Source organism: Lagopus muta, chromosome 12 (genome assembly GCF_023343835.1).
Source record: "Lagopus muta isolate bLagMut1 chromosome 12, bLagMut1 primary, whole genome shotgun sequence".
Taxonomy (NCBI): Eukaryota; Metazoa; Chordata; class Aves; order Galliformes; family Phasianidae; genus Lagopus; species Lagopus muta.
This window is the reverse complement of record NC_064444.1, coordinates 11,686,446-11,703,417: the sequence shown is the minus strand read 5'-3', so window position 1 is coordinate 11,703,417 and position 16,972 is coordinate 11,686,446. Positions and strand designations below refer to the sequence as shown.

General features: G+C 42.5%; 1 protein-coding gene across 4 annotated transcripts in view; it reads left to right on the top strand.

Moving 5' to 3' along the window:
- The first annotated feature begins 7,788 nt into the window (after nt 1–7,788).
- Nucleotides 7,789–16,972, top strand: part of VSTM2B (V-set and transmembrane domain containing 2B) — a 177,030-nt gene continuing 167,846 nt past the window's right edge. For all 4 annotated transcript variants that reach the window (XM_048958637.1, XM_048958638.1, XM_048958636.1 and 1 more), the window contains exons 1-2: nt 7,789–7,963; nt 14,464–14,494. The gene's annotated coding sequence lies outside the window, so the exon portion shown is untranslated. The remainder of the gene's footprint in view (nt 7,964–14,463; nt 14,495–16,972) is intronic.

Below are 16,972 nucleotides of genomic sequence, written 5' to 3'. Positions count from 1 at the left end.
GTTAAGTAATATGATTAAATGACTTCCTTTTAATAATATTTTCCACATAATTTCCAGGGTTTATTTTAGCCATTAGTAAGTTTTCAGAGCACTGGTGCTTTCATGCCTCCTTACTACATCAATAGAGAAGTAAATGCCAGAAACCAGATGTGCCAATGCCATCATGTGTGCCCTTTTCGTGGCCACAAAATTCTTTATAACAAAAGGCTTTAAGGTCTTGTGTCCAAAAGAAATGTCAGCCATAATGGTCACTCCCTACCCCAACAGCATTCTAGTAGTTAGATTCCAAACACTATTGCTTCATTTCCTGAGGGGTCTCCTGCACATAGTTTTCTTCTGTAAGGCCTAAACGAACTGGAAGTTGGCCCAAAAGGCTTTGTGTAATGTTGGACAAGATGTCATACACTCCTGTGATGATATTTTTTTAACCAAATTCTGTGTGGTGGGCTGATGTTGGCCACTGCCAGCTCCCACCCTCTTGCTCACTGACAAAAAGCTCTGTGCGCCAAGGTAAGACAGGGACGTCACTTGCCAGGTGCTGTCACAGACAAAACAACTCAGCTTGGGTGAAATTAATTTATTTGCCTACATGAGATTCAGACAGTGATTTAAAAAAACTAAATAAATAAGACCACCACTATTTTCATCTCCTGTCCCCCTTTTTCCCCCAGGCTCAGAGCCTCTCCTTCGTTCCCCAACGGACCCCTGAACAGCACAGGAGCTGCAGTCAGCCCACAGCAGTTCCTCTCCATTGCTCCCCCCTCACACTTCCTGTGCCGGCTTGGAGCCCTGCATGGGCTGCAGTGGGGACACCGGCTCTGCCATGGGCTCTGCACAGGCTGCAGGGGACACTCCCTGGTACCTGGAGCCCCTTCCTATCTGTTTTGCACACTTCTTCCCTCACAGTGTTTGCTTTTTCTCGGACATTTGCACAGAGGCACCACTGCCTTTGCGGAGCCCTGAGGAACCATTTGGAACCATCCAGAGCCTGCTGTGGGGCACCGGGTGCCCCGGCCTCTCCCCACAGGTTGCGCCTGGAGGCCTCGCTGCCGGCGCCTGCATGGGGACATCCAATGCTTAATAACCAAACACTTTTGTACCCGGGAACATGCTGAGTAACTTAGTGATTTGCTTTAAGATTTTTATAGAGGTATTTTCAAAGTCTGTTAGTTGGGAGCCAAAAAGTTGGAGGTGACAAAGCTGAATAAAGCAGTAAATACAAGGCTGCAAAAGAACTTGTCCCCAGAGTACATTTATGGCTCTCAGGGACTGCAAGGTGGTTTCCCATCCCGGCAAACGCTCTGGAGCAGAGAGCTGAAGGTGCCCGATGTGAGGAGGGACGTTGCTTCAGCAGCACATGTACCACAGAGGCAGACAGCCATGCTGCGGCAGGTACAGCGCTGGGCAGACTGCCAGAGGGGAGGAGCAGCTTCCTTGGGTCCTCGGGATTTCTTTCCTTTGACTGCATATGCAGTTATAATCCTAAAGCCAGCTTTGGTCTGGGCAAGCTTATTTTACTTGAACAACAGCAGTATGGCTGTACCCTGCGGGGAACTGGCTGAGGCCGCTGCTCTCCTTTTTGCAGTGGCCTCTGACAGATGCTATTGCTGTCCATGTGCAGCAATGCTGTTTCTCGTCTCCTCATTGGCAGGAGAGAGCTGGAGTCTGCCTGTGCTGCAGAGCAGATGAAAGATATTCATATAGTGGTGGTTTGGCAATTCCTTCTTGTAGATGCAGCTGATTTTGGAGGGGAAGTCAAGAGGGAGAACTGTGTTTGCTGCTTAGCTTATCTACTTTTTGCTGTGGTTCTTTCTACCTGTCACCATATAAACTTTGTTCTCTCTGAACAAATGTGCCACGTTAACAGAAGTAACTAAATTTAGCAGTTGGCTCTGAGGATTTAGTTCTTTCTCTGCTTTTTGGTATCATAACTGATCACATAGCAAAGCGACAGGCAGCGAAGGAAAGAAAGCAGGAAGGAGAAAACAAAAGGAGTTGCATTTCTCTTCACTTTGAGAATGCTGAAATCCTTCAGTGTGAGAGAAGCAAGGCTGCCTGGTTACGTGGAGAAGCACCTTCTCTGCTTAGTAGTAGCATTTCTGTTTCCTGCTTCCATAAGCAATGCGGTTAGAGTCACGTGCACATGATCAGTTGGCTCAAACCTTACAGTATGGGAGTTGTTGGGCCTTTTTTTGCTATTGTAGCCATCAGAATAAAAGATATTTTTTCTGTTCTTTTTTTTAAACCTCACCTGGAGGAAAAAAGAAAAAAAAATGTTACATCTTCTTTGAGGCTAATTTGGAAGCAGGTGCAGCATTTAGCAGGATAATGGAGCACTGATTAGAGCTAATTATACCTTGATTGACCTGTTTTGGTGATTTGCTCTGTCTCTGTAAGGTGAGAGTTTTGTTTTTGTCCCTGTTTGGGGGAGACTTGCTTTTTTATGGGCAGACTGCGTGCAATAATCAGCAGGGGGTGGCCAGATGAATCCCTTTGCTACAACTGAATTACACTGCATCAAATTTACTTTTTAAGGTGATAGTTGATAGTAGTCTTTTGCGCAGTGAGCAAAAGAAATTTTGTATGTCCTTTACTTGCATACAGAGACGTGTAGATTACGCAGGTTCAGTTGCTGTTGTACTGTTTAATCTTGAGGAAGCTTGTCTATGGTAGGCTGCTATAATATGTGTTTTTTTCACTCCACTTCCAAACCTGTAGAATTACTACAGAATAGCAATATTTCACATTTCTGTAATTCCTAATTTTACTTCTAATTCAGCCCAATACAAAACTAAGTATTTGATGTGGCTAATTCTGGAATATAGAAATAGCTAGAAATCCAGTGATGAGCGCCTTGAGATGAGGAGCAGAGTCACAGTGAGGGAGCAGCAGAGAGGATGTTTGGCAATCAAAACATAATTAACTGGAACAGAATTTGGTCATGATATAGTAAAAGGATATTACATGTCAGGCACTGTAGGTAGAGGAATTCTTATGCTCAGTTCCTCATCCAAAGATTGTCACTTTCAGTGTGCTGCTCAATCATGTTGTGTTATGGAAAATGTTTAAATTAGATTGGACCTTTCTGAATAGGATATCCTGAGAAAATGCCGGTACCATTATGAAAGTTCAAGCATGTTCACCCTCACTAGGGACAGAAATGAAATCTTGAAATGCTCAGTATTTGAGCACTGTGTTTGCAATGCAAGCAGTGTATCAGAGGTCTTCCATAAAATAATGACTTCACCACATCCTGCTGACTTGCTGTATGTAACAGGATGGAAGCACACCGGGTAACCTGGCTATAACTTAAGATGATATTTATTTTTTGCACTGTATTAGATTTGTGTTTTAATCAGTGATATTCAGAAGCTCATTGGGACCTCAAGACAGTGGTTATACAGATATGAGTTTCTATTTTATTTGTGCACTGAAGTGCACTTACAGTAACAGACCCAGATTTTAGAGCCCTTTCTACCGAGAGCTGGCATAATAGCTTGAGCTAAAGATAGACCACGTGCATTGCCAAGGCCTAACAAGGACTTGTAATGTAAAGATTATTAGCAGAATAAATCAGTACAGCCAAAGGAAGCATATTCTGTGCGTGTCAGTCAAAGTAATGGTGAAGATTTGGGCAGTGTTTTTTTGCTTGGCACCTTGTGTAAATTCTTGTGCGAAAGAGTTTATTTATTTATTTATTTGTTTGTTTGGTTTTTGTAGGTGCGGTTACAAGATCAAATACATCAGAAGTGTTGAGAAATAATGCTGAAATGTGGAAATGGTGAGATTTGTTCAAAACATTTATATACTGTATATGTTGAGGCGCATTTACATTTGGATGCGTACACCTCCAGTGAATTTATTTTAAGGTATTTCCAGACTGTTTTCTCCTTTTTGTTTATGAGATCAGTAGCATAAGTAACACAGTCTGAGACTTCTGTAGACTGATGCAGTCTATTTCTAGAAAGCACTTTCTTTAAGGCTGTATCCAAAAGGTCACCACCCTAGCACAGAGGAGAAAAATAATACAGATCTCTTGCAGTCAGAGACAAATAGTTTTCCGCCTTAGTACACATCTCTGCTACTAAAAGTGTACTGCAGCAAGAAAATCCATTTACAGTTTTCCTTTTACATAACAGTTGCAGTGCCCTTAAGAGCCCCCAGTTGTTTCCATATTCTCTTCTCTAGTTGTCCTACAGTATAGCTGCAATAAAAAGCCTGTTTACTGAGAACTAGTACTGTTCTGTGAAGTGTTTCTCAGCAAACATTATAGGTCAAAAGCATGTGTTTTGACAGCTTTGAAAGTGTTTTCAGATAATAATAAGACTCCTACTCTTCTACTTTTTTTTTCTCATTTTTCATTCATTCTTTACCTAAGTATATGTACCTTCTTACAGTTTTGTTTTACATTGATCTAACTGTAAGGATGCTTGTGAAAGGAAAAGCAAATGGAAATAGACTGCCCTTAGAATTGCTACTTATTTGACTGGTGGTAAGCTGTGTGTGGGGTAGCTGCCTACACCTGTGCTGAATTTCTTAGCCACTGAGTAATTGCTAACACCTGTATGCTTAGCACAGGCAAAATTGATTAGTGGGCTGTTTGTCCTAATGCTCCTTCATCTTTGATCGTTTTTATACTTCTATCGATGTATCCAACAACCAATGTTTATGCACCATGAAGACCTCTTTCACATCCTGTGGTAAGGAGGACTTTGTTCTGATCGGTTTTGTAATTTCCTGTTCAGAGTGTTGCCCTGCTCCTGTGGTTAGGCTCTATAAATATGGCTTTCTCCCCAGTTTGGGAGGCTCCCTGAGTTTTTCTGCTTCTTCTACTTTCACCTCATGCCAAATAGAAGCTTGCTTTATGTCTTCTGCATCTTAACCAGTATTCTGCATCTTAACCAGTATTCTGCCTCAAGATCTGTTGACACATATTCCTTCTCGTGTTTTCCACTTGTTTGTGTTCTGGTTTCATTGGCCATCTGTTTGTTCTTAAGTGCTTTCAAGTGCTGCTGTCTCTGCCTTTCTTAGCTTTTATTTGGAGAAGGTAACAAATTGTTTTCTGCCATCTGTAATACTGTTTATACTATGGCAGGAATTTTGAACAAATAGGTTTTGTTTTCTGGTGGTCAGCCTTCATGTGGGATTTTCTCATGTTGGCTGGTATCAAGACTATTGAAAAAAACCCTTTGTTATTCTGGCTTTGCACAATATCCAGTTTGTGTTGTACAGCTGATAGGAGCAGTGCTCCTCCCTCTTATCCTCTGCTGCAGTATCAAAGCAGCAGGAAAAATTGTAATGAAAATCTTGATCTGTCCTGGTCCAGCTATTCAATAGTACATAAATATTCATAAGTGAACTGGTGCACTTTCTACGATAATCAAACACATACGAGGTACTGTTTCTTGATATAGTGTGCTTGGCAGTAGATGTACATTAGATCTCAGCATTTTAATGTTTCGTTATTATCTACAAGAAAAGCTGGCTGTTGTATTGTTGAATAAGAGATGAAAGTAATAGATCAGCAGAACAATGAGATAGATGGAAATCTGGTGAACTCAACACTGCAAGTGCCTTTTCAGGCATATATATTTATTAATATTAGTATTTTTTAACTTGTCTGTAACTTCAAACATTTAGTAAGTTAAGAGATTTGTTGTTTTTTTTTTTAAGTACATTGAATTATGTAAGTGCATTAAAACAGTCCAAATTTAGGCATAGAAAAGGAACAAAGTAATTCAGTGAAAAGCCATTCATCGTCATATACAACCAACATAAAAAATAGATAATGTTTAAGATGTAGTTTGCTCCTCTTCTAATGATTACTGATGCCAGTGCTATTCTCCATGTTGTGCATAAGAGAAAGTCTCTGAAGCTCTTTCTGTTTTGATAAAAGAATAAATTCAGGCTGTGCACTCAGTCTTTCTCCTAGTATCTGAAGACAGTGTTTTTGCTCACACTGTTAATAATGTGTCTCCTATCTGAGGAGCAGAGGTGAACAACTGACCTCAGCTTTTCTTATACAGTGAAACTTCTTAATGAGTACAGCATGAATGTTTACTCTTACTTTTATATCCCATTTTGAGTAAGGTGTGATAGCGTGGACTACCACAAGCATTGCATCCCATCCCATTTGCGTATAATTCACAGGGCCTGATATTAACCAAAAGCTTGCAATCACAATTGAAGAGTTATTTCAAAGACCTTATGCCTGGATGTGAAAGCAGCACTTGGCTTTATCCTTAAGAATGAGCTATACATCCAGATTCCAGAGTAAGAAATGTATCTCTTCACAGTTCTGTCATTAACTAAGTGTGTTCCAACTTTAGCCATATGGCTGGTAATTAGAATAACAGATGAAGTACAAGAAATATGTTCCTTTTAAAATGGACAAATTTGTAGCTCTTGTGCAGGTAAAATTACTCCTGTAGTTCAGTGCATCTATAAACAGTGTCTTAATTACGTCTGCAACTAATGCAATCAGCAGTTCCACGCTGATAGCTATGAGCAGTTTTGTCTATTAATCCAGTTAGGAAGAAAGAAGGGATGATGGAGCGGTCATCTCCAACACCATCTGTGAGTTAGGGAAAGGAGAGAAATGTACCACTTTCTGAAGTGCTGTCTGTGGCATCGTTAGCCAATGAGCAGTGAATGCATATTATAACATTTACAGTGAAGCTAATTAATATTAACAAGATATCTGTACGCGTGTGACTTTCTTTGAGTGTTCCCTACTCTACAGAGAGTTTTTTTTACTGCAAAGGAAATGTGTAACTATCTTGTGAGAGTGAGCGGACAGCTGGGAAATGGACAGTGGGCATGCAGCTCTTCCCATAGGTCGGCACAGGTTTGCTCTTGGTTAGCAGTAAAAGTCAGTCTTTGCTAACTTTTGCAAGGTGAGGGGAACATTCTAGCGGGCTCTCTGAAAGCAGAAAGTGTTGTTGTCCTCCTGGACTGCCTTCACACAAAGGCACAAGAATGAACAGGAAGCTGCTAGAAAAGTTGGAAACCAGAGTAAACTCTGATGGAAAACAAATTAGCTATCTGCTTTCAGTGTTGTCTTCCAGCTGATAAACAGAGCCCAACCTCCAAGGCTGTCAGTCCTGTGCTTTCTGGACTTTTTAGCTTTAAAGATGCTTTGGAATTTCAAAGAGTGGTATCCTTCACTACAGGGAAGCCAGCTGTAAATCTGAGGTAAAGCAGAATCAGGTGTTAAACAGACCATGATTTTTTAATTTTGTGATATTTGGATTTTTATTTAAGTTCACACTATACTAATGAAATGATTTGGAAGAGATCTGTGCTGTAAACCAATCTTTGCTTTTGTATGTGTCATTCCTGTTGAAATCAATATGTTTAAGAGAAGGTTGCTTTGTTGTTGTTGAAGCAGTTCTTCTGAGTGACTACAAACTTAGCTTAAAAAGCACCACCAGATTGCTGAGTTTCATAGAATGAAGAGATCTTTTCTGATAAAATATAATCTTCTTGTATTTTGGGTGGGAGGAATAGACAACTTTTAAGGTGAGCAGGAACTGTGCTGACTTTCGGGAGGCATCCATTGCAGGTAAGTAGACTTTCTCTAACTCATGCCAGCTGTGAGGCTGTTCCACTATTTAATCAAGAAACAGCAACTGGGTAAAGTGAGTTCCTCTGATAAAACTAAAAAACCTGCTTTGTTGTTCTGCAGGAAAACTTAAGGGCTTTTTTTTTTTAATCTAAGGGGCTGAAAAGCATAGAAAATTTTTGTAGCATTGCTCCTGTGTTGCTGAGAATCTCAAGGATTTATCTTTGCTTGCCAGGATCTTCTGAGTGTTGCCCTGCTGTTATGGTTGCTGCATCACTGACTTGGCTGATGGAGTTGAGAACTGACTTAGAAATGCAAAGGAGCCCCAATAAGCTGTGAACAGAAGGATCTTTAACGAGCACCTTGGAGGATAAAATCTGAATTTGAATTGATCTTAAGGTGATGTCACGGATTTGACCAGATCAATCTATGTCCGTGACAGGGGCGACAGGCCTCTGCCCTCCCCCCCCCACCCCAGTCCCACAAAATGGGAAGGAAGGAAGGGAGGAAAAGAACAGCGGCAACAATCTATGGACGAAAACTTATTTTACTATAATATCGGAATACAAGATAACACAATAGATACAATTTAATTGCAATTGAGATTAATAAATCAGACAAGATGAGAGAGAGAGAGTTCCCGGGACCGATTCAAACCTGAAAAGCTTGGAACGGCTAGGAAAGCACCCTCCAGCACCCACTGCAAGGCAGCAAGAGAGCGCCCCCCCCACCCGGAAGGGCCAGATCCCGTGACTTCTGTAATGTACAGGGATAGGTAGCTGGGATTGGGGCAGTGACACTTTAATGCCCCGTACACTACATGATGTTTTGATGTGGAATACTGAAACCCAAAAACAAAAGCAAAAAACATAGAACCATGACATTCCACCCCTTATTCTACATCGTTACATCATGCTTAAAATATATATACATATATACAAACAAACAAAAAATGATTAAAATGCACACATGGCTATATACATATACATAGAATTAGTAACTGCACTCCCCCGGCATCAAGTTTCCTTGTGGTACACACTGGACATCCCCATTCTTCTGCATTACCCACCAAGTGGATCCTGGTCCCTGGGCAAAAACTGTACCACGGAGAGGTTTGCCCTTTCCAGAAGCTGGAAGAACCCAAACTGACTTTCCTAACATGTTCTTTACATGTACAACAGGGACTTTATCTCCCTCTACGGTATGTAGGGAACTAGATTGATTAGGACCATCACGATTAATAGATCCTCTGGTATTGACTAACCAGGTGGCTTCTGCCAAATGCTTCTCCCAGTGCTTAAATGTTCCGCCACCCAGTGCTTTTAGCATCGTTTTTAACAATCCATTGTATCGTTCAATTTTACCAGAGGCTGGTGCATGATAGGGAATATGGTAAATCCACTCGATGCCATGATCTTTGGCCCAAGTATTTACAAGAGAATTTTTGAAATGAGTCCCATTATCTGACTCAATCCTTTCTGGGGTGCCATGTCGCCACAGGACTTGTTTCTCGAGACCCAGTATGGTGTTTCGGGCGGTAGCATGGGGTACTGCATATGTTTCAAGCCACCCAGTGGTTGCCTCCACCATAGTAAGCACATAATGCTTACCATTGCGAGATCGTGGCAAGGTGATATAATCAACCTGCCATGCCTCCCCATATTTGTACTTTTGCCATCGCCCTTCCTCCCACAGAGGTTTCATCCTCTTGGCTTGTTTGATGATGGCACATGTTTCACAGTTATGAATAACCTGTGCAATGGCATCCATAGTTAAGTCCACCCCTCGGTCTCTAGCCCATTTGTATGTTGCATCTCTCCCTTGATGACCTGAGGTCTCATGGGCCCACCGAGCCAGAAATAATTCACCCTTGTTCTGCCAGTCCAGGTCTATTTGAGCCACCTCAATTCTGGCAGCTCGGTCTACCCGATGGTTATTTTGCTGTTCTTCAGTAGCCCGACTCTTGGGCACATGAGCATCTACATGGCGCACCTTTACAACCATAGTCTTTGTTCGGGCAGCAATGTCTTTCCACAGTTCAGCAGCCCAAATAGGTTTACCCCTTCTTTGCCAGTTATTTTGCTCCCACTGCTGTAACCACCCCCATAAGGCATTTGCTACCATCCATGAGTCAGTGTAAAGATAGAGCATTGGCCACCTCTCCCGTTCAGCGACATCTAAGGCCAGTTGGACAGCCTTTACCTCTGCAAATTGGCTTGATTCGCCTTTCCCTTCAGTGGCCTCTGCAACTTGTCGTGTGGGGCTCCACACAGCAGATTTCCATCTGCGATGCTTTCCCACAATACGACACGATCCATCTGTGAACAGGGCATATTTCTTTTCATTCTCTGGTAGTTCATTGTATGGTGGGGCTTCTTTAGCACGTGATACTTCTTCTGCTGGTGGTGTTCCAAACTTTTTACCTTCAGGCCAGTCCATGATGACTTCTAGGATTCCTGGACGGCTGAGGTTCCCCATCCGTGCTCGTTGTGTAATCAGTGCAATCCACTTACTCCAAGTGGCATCAGTAGCATGATGGGTGGAGGGAACCTTTCCTTTAAACATCCAGTTCAGCACTGGCAGTCGAGGTGCCAGAAGGAGCTGTGTCTCAGTACCGACTACTTCGGAAGCAGCCCGAACCCCTTCATAAGCGGCTAAGATCTCCTTCTCAGTTGGAGTGTAGTGCTCTTCAGACCCTCTGTATGCCCGACTCCAGAATCCCAGGGGTCGGCCTCGGGTCTCTCCTGAGGCTCTTTGCCACAAACTCCAAGTGGGACCGTTCTCTCCAGCAGCAGTGTAGAGGATGTTCTTTATACCCTGCCCCGTTCGTACTGGTCCTAGGGCCACGGCACGGGCTATCTCCTGTTTAATCTGTTCAAAAGCCTGCTGCTGCTCAGGGCCCCACGTAAACTCATTTCTCATTCGCGTCACATAATAAAGGGGGCTTACAATGAGGCTGTAGTTTGGAACATGCATTCTCCAAAAGCCCACTGCACCCAGAAAAGATTGTGTCTCTCTTTTGCTAGTGGGTGGAGACATAGCAGTGATTTTGTCGATCACGTCTGTCGGAATGTGACGACGGCCATCTTGCCACTTTATACCTAGGAACTGAATCTCCTGGGCAGGTCCTTTCACTTTGTTTCGCTTAATAGCAAAACCAGCACTCAGAAGAATTTGGATCATCCTCTCTCCTTTTGTGAAGACTTCTTGTGCTGTATCGCCCCACACAATGATGTCATCAATGTACTGCAGGTGCTCAGGAGCGCTGCCCTGTTCCAATACAGTTTGAATCAACCCATGGCAAATGGTCGGGCTGTGTTTCCACCCCTGGGGCAAACGGTTCCAGGTATACTGAATGCCCCTCCATGTGAAAGCAAACTGTGGCTTACATTCTTTGGCCAAAGGGATGGAAAAGAAGGCATTAGCAATGTCAATGGTGGCATACCATTTGGCCACTTTTGACTCCAGTACATACTGGAGTTCTAACATGTCTGGCACAGCAGCACTCAGTGGGGGTGTGACTTCATTCAGGCCACGGTAGTCCACCGTCAGCCTCCATTCTCCACTGGCTTTACGCACTGGCCATATGGGGCTGTTAAAAGGCGAGTGAGTTTTGCTGATCACTCCCTGGCTCTCTAGTTGACGAATTAACTTATGAATGGGGAGCAAAGAATCCCTGTTGGTGCGGTACTGACGCCTGTGCACCACTTTTGTAGCAATTGGTACCTGTTGCTCTTTTACTCGCAGCAGCCCCACAACAGATGGATCTTCTGACAGGCCAGGCAAAACAGACAGCTGCTTAATGTTGTCTGTGTCCACAGCAGCTATTCCAAAGGCCCATCGATACCCCTTAGGATCCTTGAAATGCCCCCTTCTGAGATAATCAATACCTAGTATACATGGAGCCCCTGGGCCCGTCACAATAGGATGTTTTTGCCAGTCCTTACCAGTGAGGCTTATCTCGGCCTCCAACACAGTCAATTCTTGAGAGCCCCCGGTCACTCCAGAAATATGGATTGATTCTGTCCCTTCATGACTTGAGGGCATCAGAGTGCACTGTGCACCAGTGTCCACCAGGGCCTTATATTTCAGTGGTTCTGATGTGCCAGGCCATCGAATCCACACAGTCCAATATACTCTATTATCCCTTTCCCCCCCCTGACTGAGGGCAGGGCCCCTCTATTCATTACCTGTGGTAACTGGAGCAACTGCACTGGTGGTAGATCTGCCTTGTAATTCTTTCACCCGGGCTCGTAGTACAGGAGTAGGTTGACCGTGCCACTTCCCCATGTCTTCTCCATGGTCACGTAGGTAATACCATAAGGTAATTCGCGGTGTATTATTCCTTACTTGAGCCGGAGAGCGTCTGCCTCTAACAGCTGAGATTTTTGATCGTGCACGTAAGAAGGAAGGTTTATCGTCTTTAGTTAGGTGGGCTCGGATTATCTCCTTCATCTCCTTCACCTCCTTCGCTAGACTCATTTGATTATCCTGATCTTCATCCAGCGTCTCTGATACTGCTACAGGTTTGTCACGGTTAATCAGTTGAGACACTTGCTCCGTCATTCTTGATATTGCAGCAACGGCAGAATGAATTGGAGACAGCAATTGTTCGTAGTTTTGGAGCGTAACAATTAATTCATAAACTAAGGGCGTTCTCTGTTGTTCCTGGTATCTGTCACATGCTGACGTTAGTGTAGCGGCATATTTGTCCGGCGCTGTTGTCACGATTTTCTGCCATATCTCAGGCGTTGTCCTCACTCTTTCAGGGTCGCGGTTTTGTTGTGGGTGGTTAGGAACAAAGTCAGGGTCATACAACATTTCCACCACGCCTATTTCCCTCAAATACTGGATACCCTTTTCAACTGTATCCCATTTTTTCATTGCAATCTTCAAGCTATTTTTGAAGGGATACTTTTCCTTCACAGCTGTTAACACTCGTTCCCAGAGGGAGGCAGCCTCATCCGAACATCGACTAATTCCTCTATCAATAGCTGGATCTCTGGCAATGGCACCTAGTTGGCGAGCTTCATTACCATCCAGAGACAAGCTATGGGCCCCACTGTCCCAACAGCGAACCAACCAGGAAACAATACTTTCATTCAGGCGCCGTGTGAACTCCTTTCTTGAACCTTGGATTTCAGTCATCTTTAGAGGCCGGCGAGTAGTAATAGAGACTTCCTCTTCATCACTCTCTTCTGCATGTCTCTTAGTTTTCGCTTTTGCCTTTCGCGATGGTGGTGGTTCTGAGGAGGGCCCCTCGCCTGGATCTTCCTCCTCCTCCTCCTCTTCATCTCTTTTTCGTTCAAGACGCGAAGACACTCGTTTCCATTTCTTGCCCTCCACAGGAGCAACCGGTATTGTTACTGGTGTCTCCTGTGATTGATTAGATTTGACTTGGGGATTTTCCCCTTTGGCTTGAACCTCAGCTCGGAAACTCTCTCTCTCCCGAATGGTATTATATAGGGCACGGTAAGCACAAGCCAAACCCCAAATAAGTTGTACCTCCTTAGATTTATGTAAGCCGCATAGTCCCTGACTCAAATACTGGCTTAGTTTCTCAGGATCCCACAGGTGTTCAAGAGTAAAATCCCATGACACTGCGGGTCCCCATGCTTCTAAGACCTTTCCTAAACCTCTCCATATTCCCTGCCAATCATCATTCTCTAGTTTTGGAGTAGACTCCTTATTACGAATGCGTTGGAGTACATTCAGGAAAATTAACGACATGCACACCAACATGAGTATTGATGACACACTCACCAACATGAGTATTAATTCAAGATTCGAAAAACGTTTGATAAACCGAGAAGAAAACCTGGAGACTGGTCTGAACATTGTGTTGTTTGTAAAATTAGCTATTCCATTTGGGATGTAGTTGTTTGTGAAATTAGCCATTCCTTCTGGGATGTAGTTGTTCGTGAAATTAGCCATTCCTTCTGGGATGTAGATGTCAAAGTTCAAATCATACCACATTGCAAATAGGTAAAACATAGGTGTCTCCATCAGTGCCCTTAGGTAGCTATATACGGATGCAATTCCAAAACACACAAGTGTGAGATGGATTATTGGCCAGTAGGTTGTGACTAACACCATTGCTTTTAATCCTTTACCCAGCACCCCCACGATAACGAGTGGGTTCATCGCTGGTGCTTGCTAAAAAAGGGTTAATGAATTGAAGCTAACAAGAGGAGAGAAAAAAAAGAAAAAAGGCACTACCCAGACTAAGTAGTGCTCAAAGTTTACAAATATCCCAGAACACTGGCAGTACGCCTAATCTTTCAAGGTCAGGTTTTCCAGCACAGAAACCTGAACTACTGATAATGCTCCCTAACGAAGCTCTCTAAGAGCAGAGAGAAAAAGAGATTCGTTCAAAAAGCTAAAAAGCAATCGAGCCCCACGTTGGGCGCCAAAAATCTGTCACGGATTTGACCAGATCAATCTATGTCCGTGACAGGGGCGACAGGCCTCTGCCCTCCCCCCCCCACCCCAGTCCCACAAAATGGGAAGGAAGGAAGGGAGGAAAAGAACAGCGGCAACAATCTATGGACGAAAACTTATTTTACCATAATATCGGAATACAAGATAACACAATAGATACAATTTAATTGCAATTGAGATTAATAAATCAGACAAGATGAGAGAGAGAGAGTTCCCGGGACCGATTCAAACCTGAAAAGCTTGGAATGGCTAGGAAAGCACCCTCCAGCACCCACTGCAAGGCAGCAAGAGAGCGCCCCCCCCACCCGGAAGGGCCAGATCCCGTGACTTCTGTAATGTACAGGGATAGGTAGCTGGGATTGGGGCAGTGACACTTTAATGCCCCGTACACTACATGATGTTTTGATGTGGAATACTGAAACCCAAAAACAAAAGCAAAAAACATAGAACCATGACAGGTGAAGAATTAGGATCATATAACCAATGTGGGTAAGTGCAAAGAAAGAAACGTCAGATAATCTTTGGCATGATAGTTGGTCAGCAAAAACAGATCTGGTGGCTATATTGTGTTGTAAAGCAAATGTACAGAATGTGTGCCAGCAGTGCAGTGTTGCTAGAAAAAAAAAAAGCAATTTTAATTTGGGAGATTATTCAACATGAAGGAAGATATTTTTCTGTTTTGGGATTTGGATCCTTCATCTAGAATATCAGCTTGCAGTCTCGAGCTTCACCTGTTAAAACAGACACAAAGTAGTGACAGAAATTAAAAAGAAAAAAAAAAAGGCAAAAAAAGTGGAAATGAGGAGTTCAGCAAATCTAAACTTTGAGGGAAGCTTGAAAAAATTAATTTACCCGAAGAAAAAAGAGAAAGAAGACAAAAGGAGACCACAATAGCAACTATCTAGTCTGTAAAAGATGCTTTAAAGAATTTTATTTTTTTTTGTCCTGTATTCTCTATGGGTAGAACAAGAATGATCAGCTTTAATTGTAGGAAAGAAGATACAATGCAGGTATTAAAAAATTTCTTCTGTGAAAGTAGTGGAGCAGTATAAGCAGCACATATAATACCGTGTGCTATCCTTAGAGATTTTCTTAAAAGGGTATAAGGGAAACTTCTGTTAAAGGTTCCTGTGGATGTTCTTGACTTTTTGTGGTAGCACAAGGAGTGGAGCAGATGCTTTATCAAGACCTTCAGACCATCTCTGTGGTTTTTACTGTGGACTGTGGCCTCATTTTTACTGAATTTTGATTACTGTGATACAAAATTGAAGTATTTCAACCGAATTCTTCCAAAGGCTGTAGTAAGATCTCAGTGAAAAGCATGGTGGATATTTCAGGAAACTCTACTGAGGTGCAGTAGCAGAGCTATCTCTCTCCTAACAAAGCAGGGGGTATTGCTGTGGCCCTTTCAGCTTCTTCCCTCCTACTCTAGGACAGAACAGTTAAAAAATGAACAATGGAAACAAACAAAAACATCAAGCCTCAAATCAGTGTGGAAAATAGACTTTATTTTAAATGAAAAAATTATTTTTCTTTAACATAAAAAGAGACTATAGATAATTGGTCTGATTTTTATTTGATTTATTAATAACATCAATGCTGGTGATAAAATGCTTTCTGATTATGGTGTAGGGATGTAGTCACATTCAAGAGGTAGCACAACTTCATATACCATCTAACACAGATGTTCCAATCTGTCAGTGTGGCTCCTTTTTTTTTCTGTTTTGTTTTTTTTTGGAGTGTTGTTTTTGTTGTATATATTCATTCAACAAAAGATGTTTGTCCTGGAAGTTCCTCCCTTTTTTCCTGTTTGCTCCCAAAGTACTTGCAACAGAGGCTGCAGCCCTAAGTCTGGCTTTGTAACAGTCATGTGGAGTTTGTGAACTTGGGCACAAACTCACAATGCTGTTTTGTAGTGCATTAGTTTCTTAGCATTCTTTCTCAACTGTTGAGAAGCTGATTGTTTTCACTAGCTGAAAGTGATTGCTTATAACAGAGAAATAAAATAAGACCAACCATGAGCTGCAAGAATCCTGTCCGTACTGTGTGAGCTTTTCTAACACAAGTAAGGTTTTTTATCAGAGCTGATGTATTATGCCTTTATAGTTAACACTGGAATGTTTGGAGTAGAGAGCTGTTAAAGAGGCTCGAAATGAGCTTCTGTAAGAGCAGAGTTTGATTGAAAAGGTACAGAATAATGAAATCTGCCTAAGCAATGAATTATGGGTCACATTGTATTATCAAGAGAAGAGAATTAGTACAGCTCAGAAGAAAAGTGAGTGCACAGTGTGACAATAGCCCGGGGCATGTCTAAGAGGAACTGGTAAAATGAGATTATTTGCAATGCACAGTGTGGGCACAATAAACACTAATGGGCTTAAAACAGCAGAAAGGAAACAGGTGTAAATAGCAGGAAGAGAAGTCATGATAAAACACCAGCCAGGCACTTGCATAGCCACTGTTCATCATGCTTGACATCCATTAGTTAAGAAATATAGTATGGATTTTAAAAAGATCTGCAAACATCATTATACAGGGCTATATTCACTGGGCTGCTTCCTGTCTGTTACTGCATAGAGCAAGTGATCAGGTGGCCTCCTTGGTCACTAGAGCAAGATGGTGTTGCCTAGTTTAAGGAAGACAAAACCCAAAGCAGAACAGGGTTTAGTCTTTTTTGTATTGTGGAGTTTAACCATGCTGTTATGTATCTAAAGGAAGGACTAAGCAATGAAAGATCTTTTGTAATTCCCATTGTTGGGTCAGCCAGTATACCTTACCATATATGAACCTTTGGAAATATTTATTTAAGAAAAAAAATCACTTTAGAGTGAGAGCACCCTACACATATATTGTGTGCTTTATTTTGGTGGACTCGCATCCTGATATGGGTGTCTGCTGTCTGTGATGGTTGCATGTATCTCCAAGGCTTGCTCTTGAACTAAGGTCCAGCTAGGCGGGATTCACTTT